Source organism: Dromiciops gliroides, chromosome 2, assembly GCF_019393635.1.
Source record: "Dromiciops gliroides isolate mDroGli1 chromosome 2, mDroGli1.pri, whole genome shotgun sequence".
NCBI classification, from domain to species: Eukaryota; Metazoa; Chordata; class Mammalia; order Microbiotheria; family Microbiotheriidae; genus Dromiciops; species Dromiciops gliroides.
Window position 1 is genome coordinate 545,674,885 of NC_057862.1, and position 15,614 is coordinate 545,690,498.

The 15,614-nt window shown below is 39.2% G+C and overlaps 1 protein-coding gene across 3 annotated transcripts in view; it reads right to left on the reverse strand.

Annotated features, from left to right (window-relative positions):
* Positions 1 to 15,614, reverse strand: part of EXTL3 (exostosin like glycosyltransferase 3) — a 103,928-nt gene that overhangs the window by 76,279 nt on the left and 12,035 nt on the right. The gene's annotated exons all lie outside the window — the stretch shown is intronic.

A 15,614-nucleotide genomic window follows, 5' to 3' on the forward strand; every position in this document is an offset into this window, starting at 1 on the left:
TTAGAGCTGGAAGGGACCTTGAACACCATGAAGTCCAACCTCCTTATTATACAAATGAGGAAACTGAGGTAAGTAACTTGTCAAAAGTCACCAGCTTCTGTCTGAGGCAGGGTTCAAACTCAGGTTTTCCTGTCTCCTCAGCACTCCTGCACCACCTAGCTGGCATTCAGTTCCCCTCCAGTGCTCCTCGGATCTCAGAACAAGTACCTCCTCCTTTCCTCAAATTACAAAAGAAGTGCCTTCACTTCTACTTCCTGGCTCCCTTCAAGTCCCAGCTAAAATTCCACCTTCTACAGGAAATCTTCCCCACCACCTCGGAGGTCTAGTGCCTTCCAGTTCCTTCCTTGTGTTGATTATTTCATATTTATCCTGTATACAACCTGTTTGGACATAGCCGTCTGCATGTCATCCCTCCCATTAGATTGTAAACTTCTCGAGGACAGAAATTGTCTTGTACCTTTCCTTCTATCTCTAGATCAAATAAGATATCTGTGAAAAGCAAATAGCACAGTATCTGGTACAGAGGCACTATATATTTTTTTCAGGGCAATGGGGGTTAAGTGACTTGCCCAGGGTCACACAGCTAGTAAGTGTCAAGTGTCTGAGGTCGGATTGGAACTCAGGTTCTCCTGACTCCAGGGCCAGTGCTTTATTCACTGCACCACCTAGCTGCCCCCGGTAGGTACTATATTGATGCTTATTCCCTTCCCCTCCACCCCTGCACTTAATAAGGTGCCTGGCACATAGAAAGCACTTAAATGCTTAATGGATGATTGAACAAAAGATATCAATATTTTCTTAAAGAAAAAAAAAGTCATCCCTCCCCCAGCTCTGCTGACACGACACTCCTAGTTTTCCTATTTCTCACTATTCCTTATTTACATCACTAGTTCCTTTTCCTCTTCCCTAATTCATCAAAGTCCTCTCATTAGCACATTTTTCACATAATGGTGTCAACTGCTTTAAGTATTACCTTTGTGATGATTTACCATTCCCTCAGCTTCTAGTCCCACAGTGCCAACTGCTTGTTTAGTCATTGTCATCTAGCTTTCCCCCAACTCTTCAAATCCAACATTCCTAAAATCAAACTCAATTTCCCCTCTCAAACTTGGCTCCTCCTCCTAACTGGTCATTCTGTTAATACCATCCTTAGTGATTCAAATCATAAACTCATGACAACGCCCTTTGCCTTGTCCCCTGTCCCTTCAGTTACCAAGTGCTAATAACCTGACCTCCAAAGTACACACTCTCCTCTCTTTTCCAAACTCCCACTGTTGTTGCTGTTCAGTTGTTTCAGTCGTGTCCTCACTCTTTGTGACCCCATTTGGAGTTTCTTTGGCAAAGATGCTGGAGTGATTTTGCCATTTCCTTCTCTGGCTCATTTTACAGATGAAGAAACTGAGGCAAACAGGGTTAAGTGACTTGCCCAGAGTCACACAGCTAGGAAGTGTCCGAAGCCAGATTTGAACTCAGGAAGATGAGTCTTTCTGACTTCAGGCCCAGCACTCTGTGTACTATGGCGCCACCTAGCTGCCCCATTGCTTCCACCCAAGCCCAAGCACTCATCAGCTTTTACCTGGTCTATGACAAGAGCCTCTACCTCTTGCTATATGGTTTCCTAACACACAGCTTCCCATTCAAAAACCTTCAATGGTTCTCATAAAATACCAAATTAAGTTCATAATATTTATCCTAGCATTTGAGGCCTTCTAAACTCTGGCCCTACCGTTATTGACTTATTTCACACTTCTGTCTTTCACATGCACTAGTCTCCTGTCAAACTAGACATTTTCCAAATGTGTTCTTTGTTTTTTTACCTCAATGTCTTTGCTCATACTATTCTTTCCATCTAGAAGATGGGGAAATCACATAGTTAAGCATCTTGTCATGCAAAAAGAATCCAAGGATCTAGTCTAGTCCTGGTTATTAGAACTGTGTAAAATTATGACTGGCAAAAAAAGCCATATCCCTGACTTTATTTATAGATCTTTTAGTATTTCACAGGCTATAGGCAGCTTACTTGTGTATAAATAGAGGCAGCTCAATGGCACAGTGGATATCTGAGTTTTCTCCTCTATAAAATGAGGATAATAATAGCATCTACCTCCTAGAGCTGTTGTGCCAATAAAAGAATATTTGTAAAGTTCTATAAATGCTATTGATTATATTTTCAAATATTAACATTACAATAAATCATGAATTACAATGAGACTGACAATGACAGTGTCAAATTCCAAGAAATGTAAACATGAAGGAAAAAAATGAAGCTTTAAATCAGAATGGAATAAGACTTTACATTCTTAAATGTGAAAGCAGACTAAGGCAGCCCACCTTCATTTTTTAGAAATATTTAGAAATCATTTTTCTCAGTTTCCTAGTCTAAAGTCTTTGATCTAACCTAATAACAATAATAATAATAATAATAATAATAAATTAAAACTAATAATAATCTGATCTCATGATAAACTTTATCATTCCTTCTTTAGCTATCAATTCTCAAAATTTGTAATAACATCTTTTAACACATTCTTATCAAAGGTCCAACTAATTTCTAAACCACGCTCCCCTAAGCCCCTTTCTCCAATCACACCAGGAAGGACCACTCCCCAAAGTTATTAGGGCAATAGAGAAGAAGTCTGTTATTACTTTAGTTGGTGAAAGTATCTCTTGAGTTCACATTTGACCCTCTGAAAAGAATCCTTGAAGGGAGAAGTAGAAGTAGAATTGAGTAGTTTTAGGAAAATGATTCTCTAAGGGTGAAAAAAACCTTAAATGACTATTATTCTGTCTGAGGAAACAAATGGGTTACCTGAACTTCTACCTAAACTCTGAACCCCAAACAAAAGAATTTTCTTCCACATAAGACAAAGTGGCTGTAACTTTTCATCTCAATACACTCTCAAACCAGAATGGAGGGGAAATGATAACTATGACAGAAGGTAATACTTTCAGCACAAAGTACAGTAGTCACCTCACTTCCCAGTTTCTTTCAAAGTTCAGCAAAAGCTTCTTCATGAAGCTCGTCCTGATCTCTCCCAGCTACTGGTGCTTCCCCTAAAAATTTTACCCTATATTTATTTTGTATTTGTTTATGTGCATGTTTTCTCCGATGTAATGTTAAGTTCCTGGCAACAGAGACAGTTTCATTTTTGTCTGTCACACTGATGCCTAGCCCAGTATCTCACAGTGAATGGGTATTTAATAAATGCTTATGGACTGATTGATTAACTAAAGTTGGGAGAGCATCATTACCAGCATTTGGCCAAAAGATAATAAACTGTTTTAGCCACAGCAACTCATGAAATTATTTAATTAAAAGTAGAGGAATTCCATCTGTAATAGTGAAAAAAATGCCCACAATGATAAAATAACATCTCTTATAATTACTGAAACATAAAGGCAGTGAATCAAAAAGTTTGGCCACCCTGACTAAAGTCTTAAAAGTGGAAAGATAAGTTATCCCAAACTTTAAACTGCAAATATAAGAAATGCCCATACGATTTTTCACAGATGGCTTTTCCAGGCAAATCACAAAGTCCACAAAAGAAATTCTGTCAACAATGATCTCTTTTATCCCTTGTATTATCCCTGTGAATGAGTGGACAATAGGTAATAACATTTCCACCTAGAAAATGAACAAACAGGCTTTAGATTAAACAAAGGTTAATGAATCCAGGCAGTGCTAGGAATTTAAACCCAGCATTTCTGGTCTAGTTCTCTACTTATTTTTTTTAACCTCCCTCTTCTGTTTTATTGACAAGTAAATTGTTTGAAAATGTTCTCACAGTTCAATAATTACCAAGACTCAGACTTATATTTTAAAAAGAAAAACCAAATCTGCCCCACTCCCTAAAGTTAGTGTCCAGCTTCAAAGGAGCCCCTTTTATGGAAAACCTGAGGAAAAAGTCAATACTGTGTGTCAGACACTTAATGTCACAGGACTAAATGTGTACTAGAATACTCAGCTTCAACTCTAAAAACAAGTGCACATCATATATGGTGTTTTGGGGGGAGAAAACAACATCGATATAGCACATTTAGCCCATTAAAACTAAATCTCCAGTAAGTGACCTCCAACTCTCATGCTGGGGCAGAAGGCTCGTTGAAAAACTGGACATGCCACCCATGGGATTAATTACAAGCTGTTAAAGATATGTGGCCCCAAATATGGTCACTAAATGGAGAACACCAGGAAGTTTGAGATTAAATTAGTCACACAAAACCCCACTACTACACACCGGCCATAGAAGTGTGCCGTGCATCTTTCTATATGATCAGTAACTGACTAGTAATCATGGGGTTTCCATGCAGGTGAAAAGATGATAAATGAGAAAAGCTGTTCCCTCATTTTTATGTTCCTCTCATTTGACCCTAGTTAAGAATCAAGAACACAGATAGAGGTTTCATTCCATTGGGTCCTCATACACACAGTAATAGATACATACATGTAAATATACATAGACATGTATATGCATGTACACACACATATAGGCATGTGTATACAAATGCCAATGTGTACATACACATGCCTCTATGTGTGTATATATACACGTGTGTGTGTGTGTGTGTGTGTGTGTGTGTGTGTGTGTGTGTGTGTGTGTGTATAGTTCTCCACTTATTAAATATATTGGGGCCTATCATTTGTTTCTCCTTCAATAACTTGGGACCATCCTCTTGTTTGTCACACAAATCAAAGATCTATTGTCTAACTAATACCCCAGAAAGAAAAATCAATGGTAATCCCAAAATGTCAAATAATGCTATTCACATAAAGGACTTTCAAAATAAAGGACAAAGAAATAATTTTGATTTATTTGTCATCATTTACAGCAGAGAGTCAGCATGGAATAGTGAGCAGAGACTGTGGAGTACGGAAGATCATCATTTAAGTCCTGCCACTGCATGACCACAGGCAAACTCTAATTCTAGAGGTTAGGACAGTTGACAGATCTGTTTTGGTAGAATACATTTCCACACTGGGAGTTGCTGAAAGAATCACAGATCAAAAAGAAAAAAGAAAAGGTAGAGTCACATGGTATGTGTGACTAATTTAGCATCATAAGCCAGTCTTTTCTCCTTTCCCCTTAATCTTTTTCTAAGATTGCACTTCAATTCTTCAAGAATCTGTCATCTTGTTGGCCTGGGAACTGGCCTCTCCCTATCTTCCAAATGCTGACAATTTTCTAAAGCTTTACAGGTTGTCAGTATTACCACTGAAAATTTCATCACCCCACAACTAACATGGTAATGAGTCCCTCCAAATTTCAATAGGCTGTACCTCCAACACCAAACATATGATATAACATAGTACATTACCAGGTATATCCTCAAAGCCTACATAGCTTGGTAGGACCTGCCAGTTTTACAGTAAGAGGTCATTGTCTCTGAGAATCCAGGTTCGCCACCACTCTACAATAAAGCATAGCACCAGGACTTCAGTGGAGGGCCTTGTTCTTTTTTTGAAACCTTACCAAAATTTCCAACAAGCAAATCCTGTGTTTAAAGGAGATATCTTCTCATTTGATAGCTGGTCAGTAGTTAGCAAAACTTTTACTCACTTTCCACAGGGGCCAGGGTAAGATAGGAAAAAAGATAATTTCTGTTTGGGGGAAGAAAAAACCTTAAATTACTGAAATGGCTTTTTAAAATTACCATGTTATCCAAGAACAGCCAAATTTACCAAATTTACAGCTCAAATTATTCAAACTGAACAAGGAACCTAGGACCCTATCCAGGCTAATAACATTATCATGTTCACATAATACATCATTCTTTCATTAAGGTATATTTCCTCCAAGTGTTTCCAATTCTCAAGAACAATGCTGATTTTTATTTTGTACTTGCCCTCTAAGGATGCCGTGACATACTAGTTTTGACAAACTTCAGTCTTCTATCTCATCTCACTGACCAAGAAACAAAAGAAAAAAGTTGTCAGGCACAATGTACATAAATAGTATATGATTAGAACTAATCCAGACAAGTTCAATTCCCAACACTAACCTCAAAAAACCCATTCCACGGGTGTTAGACTATAACTATAACTAGCCCACATCTATATGATTTCCTGACAACAATCCTGCAAGGTAGGGAGCAGAAGTATAATTTATACATGAGAAAAACCAACACTAAGGCTATTTAGGTAACTGGTCAGCATTTCAAATTGTTTTCAAATTCCTGAAACTGGATAAAGCACTAGATTTAGAATCCAAGGGCAGGAATTCAAATTCTGACCCTGCAATTTACTTATTGTGGGAATTTAGGAACGTCACAATCTACATGGTCCTCATTTACATTCAAAATGTAAATCCAAAAAAGAAGGTGGTTAGAAGAACAAGGCTTCTTAAACTGGAGTCCATGAACTTTTAGGTAGGTAGATAGACAAACAGACAGACATATATTTCAATATAATTCGTTTCCTTTGCAATCCTATGCATTTTATTTTAGGCACTTCAAAACATTTCTGAGAAGGTCTCTATAAACTCTGCTAGACTGCCAAAAGGCTCCATTACACAAAACAGATTAAGAACTCCAGGACCAGATGGTCTGGTCTCTAAGGTCCTCTCCAGTTCTGATCCTACAATTTATTCTGATTCCTACGTTACACTGTTTCTTGATTCAATACCTTGGTTTCAACATCTTTTTCTTGTTGTTCATTTGTCTTAATATTTGAGTTTGTTAATGAATTTTTTAAAAAATGTAAATTTAAAGAATAGCTTGAATTTTTCTATTTCCTATTATTCGCATCATCATTCCTAGAGTCCTCAGCATTAGAGTTGATGGCTCAGCCTCTTTAACCTTCTTCATTTCTGTTTCCATTACAATTCAACCAAGAATCAGCAAAGGCACACCCTTTCTACAAATTATATTACCACCCAGATCTGGAACTTAACCCTATTATCTCCTGCCTGGAAATCAACTAACTTCCCCATCTCCAGCCACTGGTGAGAGCCCATTCCTTGGACCCCTACTTCATGTAGGTCCCAGATATGATTTACTTCCTACCATCTTCTCAACAGCTGCTTTGCCACAAAAGTCATATCCTTGGAGGCAGCTATGTGGTGCAGTGGATAAAGCACCAGCCCTGGATTCAGGAGGACTTGAGTTCAAATCCAGCCTCAGACACTAGACACTTACTAGCTGTGTGACCCTGGGCAAGTCACTTGAGCCCCATTGCCCCAGAAAAAAAAAAGTCATATCCTCCTCTTTTCAGTCATTCTTCAGTCACGTCCAACTCTTCATGACCCCATTTGGGGTTTTCTTGGCAAAGATAATGGAAGGGTTGGCCATTTCTTTCTCCAACACTTTCCAGATGAGGAAACTGAGGCAAACAGGGTTAAGTGACTTGTCCAGGGTCATACAGATAATGTGTCTGAGGTCAGATTTGAACTCAGCAAGATGAGTCTTCTCTCCAAGCTGGGCACTCTATCCATTGTGCCACCTCCTTACCACCCTCCAATTTCCAGCTCTGGAACCATAATCAAATCTATGTTAGCTTTACTCATGGAAAGGATGTGCCAATCTTTTCCCTTAAGGCTCCACTCCTTTAACTTTCCAAACCAAAATAGCTGGCACCCCTAGCCCTCTTTATGTGGAGTGTTCCCAGAAGGTAAGCTCCTAGAAGAAAGGAACTATCTTTTTGCTTTTGTTTGGCACACAGTACGCACTTAATAAATACTTTTTTATCCATTCATCCTGGCTGCTCCTGTCCTCAAATCCCTGAAACCCTTCTTCCATTTACTTTAAGCAAATAACTTCTTTCCCACTCCCCCTTACTTAATGAAAAGATCTAGCTACCTACCACAAATTTCCTTATTTACCCAATTGGATCTTTCTCCAATACCCTTTCTGAAAGGTCAACAAACACCAGCCCTTTTTTTCATTCCTTCTTCTCTTTGATCTCTCAGGGAGCATAAGACACTCCTTTAAAAAAATAACAACAACAACAACAACCCTCCCTTCCTTTAGCTTCTGTAACATTGAACTGTCCTGGTCTTCCTTGTAATTTCAACCATTCATTGAACTCTGATTCATCTTTCTCCTCCTGCACCCTAATGACTGACCCTCAACAAAGTCAGTCTTTGGCCCTCTTACTAGTCCCTCCTAAGCTCACTTCTTCTGTACACTTCCTCCCTCTAGAAATTTATCCTCTTTAGTTTGGCCAACCCACAAGCATTTATTAAGTAAGAAGGCAGACAAAAACTGAGTTCCTGCCCTTAGGTAGCTCATGTTTTAATGAGGGAGACAAAATGGGGGGGGGGGGGGAAGGAAGTACATACAGGATAAATCCTATGTAAGTGGAAGGCATGGGAGCAGGCATGCTATGGGAGAGTCCTCATATCTCCTCTATGCTGATAATCATTTTGTTTCCTTAGGAGCTCTAGCTACCAAGATAAGACTCAGCTCTCCAGCCAAAAATAACTATCATTGTAAATTAATTAATTGACATTTAGGTTTATAACTCAGCCTTCTATAAGTTAGCCTAGGTCCTAATGCCCAACAAACCCATTAGACACTCTTCACACAAGTATTCTCATTCTATCAAATTTCTTCAAATCACGTTTTTCAAAAAGCACTCTTAGAAGGTCTCTCTTAACTACTCATTACTTCAGAAAGGCTAATATTGTGAAAGTAATTTTCTAATGTACAAGAAGCAATCATTACTCTTAATAGTTTAAAAGCACATACCAAAAGGCTTCTTCCCTTTTTGGGGGGGCAGGGCTCTATATGATGGTTTATCATCCTTTTCCCTTTGAATTCTCACAGGAACGTCAGCTGGTCTTGGTAGTTTATAGCATTCTAATCATCCCAAACTTCTTCTTAAATATTCTTGTGAGAGTCTCTATTTCTACAAAGATCTACCTATCCTCCTGCCTTGTAGAAATAATCAAGACCTGTTAAGGTTTGACAACAAAATTAGGGCACACAGGCAATTGGTAGTTTCGCTGAGTCCATGCAGTAAGTCCACAATGCTAGGTCACTCAGAATTTTCTCATCATCATTAACTACAAAATACTCATTAAACACCTATTCTGAGTGGGGAGGGAGAAGATCAGAAGATTGACAGATCATATCCAGAAGAAACCTTAGAGAGCATCTTGTCACATGCCCACATCTCACAGAGTAGCTGGAGGATGATGGTCAGAAGGGTCTCCACTCAGTCTAAAGTTTCTGCCCTCATACCACTGTTTCTTGGCCCCAAAAGCATAAAAAACTTAGACTAGCCTACAGGCCATGGGGTCCAGCTACTCTATGGGGAGTCAAGTCCTAACTACAGTCTGTTAATCCTGAAGTTAAAATGCATCTTTCAAAATTCTCCTGGTTAGCCTAATGACTTTATTTTCTTCTTCGAAACCTTGTATTTCATTTTCCAATTTGACTTCCTCTGGATTACTGACCACTTCCTCTAAGTATGGTCTCTGAGAGGCTCTTAACTGAGCTTAACCAGATTTGTAAATAGACTCATGAACACCTAACATCTATTCTCCCCCAACAGTCAATATGAAAGGAATACTAAGAGCTCTGTAATGAGGCTTTGGTGTGAAAGCTAGGCAAATCGGTAACAGCCTCCCTGGGCTCCCTGTCCAGCACTGTACTCTGCTCTTCAGTCAATTCAGCTTGCATGTTTTAAGTACCTTCCTATGTCAAAGGCACTGGGCTAAGTTCTACACAAGTAAGCAGGATCGACAATCTCTGCCGTTTATTACCTGGTCATTCAGTTATGCTTGTAAAAATCTAAAAATCTAAAAAGCGCACTTTCACAATTTTTTTTTTTCCTGAGTGAAACTAAATCAAAGGCAGCTAGGAGACCCAGTGGATACAGTGCCAGACCTAGAGTCAGAAGGACCTGAGTTCAGATCCAACCTTAGACATTTTATTAGCTGTATGACCCTGAGCAAGTCCACCTGCCTCATTTCCTCAACTATAAAATGGGGAAAGAAATACCATGAGCTTCCCAGGATTGTTGTGAAGTGCTCTGCAAATCTTAAAGCTCCACACAAATGCTACACATTATTATCCCACTGTTGAAAATCATCTCGTCATAGCGGATGGTGACCTGGTCTGAGGCAGAAAGCCAGGGAGGTTCAATTATTGCCTCACACTCAAAATGGCTGTGTGACTGGAGGTAAGTCACTTTACTTCTAAGTGCCCTTGGCAACTCTCTAAGATGGGGCTTGGTTCTTAACCTGGTTCATGAACTTTCAAAAAAAAAAAAGATAGCTGTATCTCAACATAATTGGTTCCCTTTATGAGCCTATGTAGTTTATTTTATGCATTTTAGATACAATATTCTGATCCATGACACAAAAAAGTGTGAAGAACTTCTACTCCGAGAGTATCAGAGATGAACTGCCCAGTAGGTTTCTACATTGGGAGTTAATTCTCTACATGAATAAAAGTCAGAGGGTCAGACCCCCCCCAAAAAATAAATCAGATTGTGTGAATATGGACACATCCCCATAATAGAACTTCTTCAGATTCCAAAGATGGATGGAAGTACAGACATTCAAGTCAGCAAGCAGTCAGAGGGGAAAAAAATCTATCTTTTTAGAACTCAGGAATAAGTATCTGATTATATGCTATTTGAAGAATATATAATGCCTGCTGGTTTACTGGAAGTGCTAGAGAGCCCAGAGCTCGGGAAGAGATCAGCTAAGCTCTTCAGAAATCCTTTGTTCTACCAGAAAACACTGGGAAGAGGAGAAGGGGGATGGGAAGAGGGGGGAAGTCTTTCATGCAAATCTTCACAGAAGAGGTGGCAGCCCCTGAACTGAGCCTAGACTCTGAGTAGCTGATTTGAGGGTGCCCATTCTAAACATGAAGAACAGCTTCTTTGAATGGAAAGAGCTTAGAGAGGGAATGTCAAATTCCCAGAACTGCCAACAGCCCACTTGGGGGTAAAACATTAAGTATGTGAAGGGGAGTAATAGAAAATAATCTGGGAAAGGTAAAATGGAGCCAGATTTGGTACTTAACACCAGAGATCATAGGTTTGTGGACTGATAAGTGTTAAGTTAACACTGATAAGTGTTAGATCCAAGCACTAGGAAGATTACTTTGACAGCAGAGAGGGAGGTGGCTGGATTAGAGAAGCAATCTTATTTTCCTCTACTTCTTGATATGCAACATCTGTTTCTGTCCAACAAACCTCACCAGCCTCCACACGTACCATGCTCACTCCTGCCCAATGACTTCTTCCACCTGAAATGACCTCTCATCCCTTTCCCTAACTACCCCTGAAGGCAGTCCTATTCTCTAGAAGTGTTTTCCAACTTCTCCATCTCATACTGATCTTTCCTGTCTCTCTCAACTCCTACTGTATTTATCATAAAGATACTATATTATATCACATCATTTGGCATTTAGTTGTTGTCTATTTCATTAGGCATTCAATAAACACAGCTAGCATTTATATGGCCCTCTATGATTTATAAAGCACTTAAATTTTAAAAATAATGTGTGACAAAATATATTCTACACACTGTAAGAATACAAAAATGAAAAGACCCTGAACTCAAAGAGCTTAAAAAATAAAAACAATGTTACCCTGACCAACAATGCTTTACGATAACATTATTAATTAATTTAAATAAAATCTAACCATAATGTTGTGGAACTGCCACTGTAACAACCTTACATTTGCCCCCTGCAATGTTTTTCTCCAAACAAATTAACAATGTTAGGGAGGGTATACCTATACTTGCTCCATTTTGTTCTTGGTCTCTATACACCAGGAACAATATTTCTAACAATGACTTTATCACCCCCCCCCAAAAAAGCCCTAGGGATAAAAACTGGAATTCAGTACTCTGGAACAGGATTTAACTTGCATAACAAATCATGTCATCACCCTAAGACTTGAAATGTTGGCAGTATCTGGATAGACTGAGAAGAGGTGGTGAAGGCGTTCCCTTTAGGAGGAACAACACACAGAGGAGGAAATGAAAAAGGTATGTTTGGAGACAGGGAGTAAATCAGTATGGCCTAAAACAGGAGATTCAAGTGGCGAACAGGATTAGATAAAAATCAGAAAAAGGAGTGGGAATGAGATCAGGAACAGCCTTGAATGCCAGGCCAGGGAATTTGTACTGGATCAACAATTAAAATATAGATACTTCAGTTCCATTTAATCTGCTGAATTTATTGAATAAAGTCATGGGTCCCTTTTCTTAGTATTAACATTTGTTGAGCTTAACATTTTATATTTTGCTTATAACAATCCCAAAATAATTGTAAGTTAGGTTTAAGATGCCCTTCTACATGGCTATCAACTGACAATGCTTCCGTGGGCCCTAAATTGAAGGGGGAGAAATGCTTTCCCATTGCAATATGTACCAAAATATAAGCATACACACGATCCCATTGCAATATATACCAAAACATAAAAGCACACATGATCTTTCTAGAAACACAGAGAAATAACTATAAATGTAACTAACTTTGATTGTCAAGCACCCAGCTTCAATTATTTAGCAACTCAGCAAACCAAGAAAACGAGAAAAAACAAAACAAAACTGAAAACACTGACACTGTAAGAAGAGCCAAAGATATGTACACAGTTGTGAAGATAATACTCCAGTGGTCTTCGACAGAATTATCATAAAAATAAATGACAATGTTTCACATACAATTTTAGTTGATAATTATTTTGGTAGACTGTCCAGAAGGTCACACAACCTCAAATTCCATATTTCACTTTTATGAGAAAGCAGCAAAGGAGAGGAAAACCAACTATCATCTTAGGATTCCACATGATGGTTCTCTGGTATTCTCTTCTTGTTGCCTCACTCTGTCAGGGAGGTGACCCTAGGTTCTTAATGCTAGATCAACATAGTACGAGCTGTGACAGGTTCTATCACGTTGGAAAGGCTGCCATAATGTGGGATTGGCAACAGATGGTTTGTCTCTCATCCAAGAACCAGACGGCTTGAGTTTAAAAAATCAACTTCACAATTATGACTTGAAGGAGGCATGTTTAAACAGCAGTTATGAAAAAGATCTGGAGGTTTTGGTGAACTACAAGCTCAATGGGAATCAGGAGTATGACGTGGCAGCTCATGTGTTCTTGGGCCACATTTAAAGAGCCATGATGTGCAGGAAGGGCTCCAGTCAATGTTACCTCTGATGTGCCCAATCAGACCACACATGGAGCACTGTGTTCTGTTCCACAGTTTTGAAATGACATCAGTAAACTAGACAATGTGCAGGGGAAGGTGAGCAGGTTGGTAGAAGGGGCCAATTGACCGTACTGGGGATTTACAGGCTAAAGAAGATCATAAATTCATATATTTAGAGCTAGAAGGAAGCTACAAAGCCATGAGGTCCAACCCTCTTCATTTTACAAATAGGAAATTGAAGCATAGGGAGAGTGAGTGGCCTATCCAGGGTCACATATCTAGGGTCTGAGCCCAGGTCTTTCTGATTCAAATCTGCAACTCTAACCATGACTCCCATGCCCTCAGATAGGCAGCTCACATTCAAGTATTTCGAGAATTGTCAAATTTGTTGTTTTGTTCTCCAGGATAGAATCAGGCCCAATGGGTGGACATTGAAAAGAGGTCAATTTATACTTGAAGAAACAATTAGAAATGTCCATAAGTGGAAAACATTGCCTCGGAAGGGAGAGGGTTCCCCCTCCTTAGAGGATTTTATGCAGAGGATAAATGAACTGCTTTGGGAAGAAGAAATAAGGAAAGGCCCTTTTCAGGTGAGGGCCAGACTATATCACTGCTCTGCTCCCTTCCAAATGTAAAATTATGTGATTCTATGACTAGACTCATCAGTAGGCTGGTTTCAGCTTATGAATTCCTCAGCCACAGGAACTCACAAAGATTATCTCGAGCTGCCAAAGTAATTACTTCTCAAGCACAAGTCGAATCATGTCACTCCTGGGTTCCAGTGATTGGCTCCCTATTGCCCCTAGTTTGGCATTTAAGGACCTTCAAAATCCAGTTCCAGTCCACTTTTTGTTTAATTAGTTTAAACGATCAACAAAGACAAATGGTACAGTATGGTACAAAAGGGTAAAAAAATAAGACTAAACAAAAACACTGACTTCCACTATGGTTAGGGTTGTTTTTTTAAGTATATATTAAATTTATCAAAGTAGTAGCAAAACAGTCCTGTTAGTAACCCCTTTTGAGGCTCTTTTTGCTTTTGTCTACGTGTTATTTATGACTTAGTATTGTTATTGTCTTTTTTCTTTTCTTTTTTTGCTTTGTGTCCTCTTTCTCTTCCTCTAAGATGCAGCTTCTGCATGAAGCCTTTCCTGATTCCCCCACTGTGAGGGCTTTCCCCCCGACTCCCTAACTACTTTATGTGTGTATATATTCATCAATTTTATATTTGTGCTCTATATATGCTTTTTTTTTTTTTTTTTGGTGAGGCAATGGGGGTTAAGTGACTTGCCCGGGGTCACACGGCCAGTAAGTATTAAGTGTCTGAGGTCAGATTTGGACTTGGGTCCTCCTGACTCCAGGGCCAGTGCTCTATTCACTGTGCCATCTAGCTGCCCCTATATATACTTTTAACACACTTATTGAATCCTCTTTTAAAATGTAAGCTAAGGGGCAGCTAGGTGGCACAGTGGATAAAGAACGGGCCCTTGGATTCAGGAGTACTTGAGTTCAAATCAGGCCTCAGACACTTGACACTTACTGGCTGTGTGACCCTGGGCAAGTCACTTAACCCTCATTGCCCCCCGCCCCCCCAATGTAAGCTGAGTTGTAGTGTTAAGGGCTAAAATTCTAGCTAAACTGTCTAAAATATCTAGTGAGTGGTCGCCAATAAATTATAAGCTTTAGCAAGAGTTAGACTTTTAGGCATTTATTAAGGAGAATAAGAATTTTTTTTTTTTGAGATATTTTATTTTTTCCGTTACATGTATAGATAGTTCTCAACTTTTGTTTATACATGCTTTACAATTTCAGATTTTTCTCCCTCCCTCCCTCCCCTCCCTCCCCCCTCCCCTAGACAGCAGGTAATCTGATATAGGTTATATCTATATATATCTATACATATACATATAGATATATATATACACACACATATATATACACATAATAACATTAATCCTATTTCTGCATTAATCCTGTTACAAGAGAAAGAATCAGAGCAGTGATGCAAAACCTCAAAATAGAAAAAAAAAAACAACAGCACCCAAAACAAAAGAAATAATAGAGAATAAGAATTTGATAAAGAGAGAAGGAAGGCCTAGATTCCTATCTATTAAAGGGAGAACGCATTTCTAGCTCCACTCTCCACCAGAGTCCCCAGGAAAGAGCCCGAGACAGAGCGCTAGTCTCTTCCTTCTTCCTCCCACTACCCAACGTCACTTCCTGATGCCAAAGAAAAGACTCCTGGTCTTGCCCTCAAAGACCTTCACTTCATGGGCGGAACTCTTCTACAGTGAATCTCCAGCAGGTGGCGTCATTCCAATCGTTACAGTAGGGATTATTTCATCCCTTGTACTTGTATTCCCAGCACCTAGAAGTTTCTGGAACATAACATCACTCGTTCAATGATCAAGTGAGCCTTTCCACTGACTCAATCCTCACTTCACATGCAAGAGAAGGCCACACTTAAAATGAATAAGTAGCCAGGGGGAAAAAAAATCA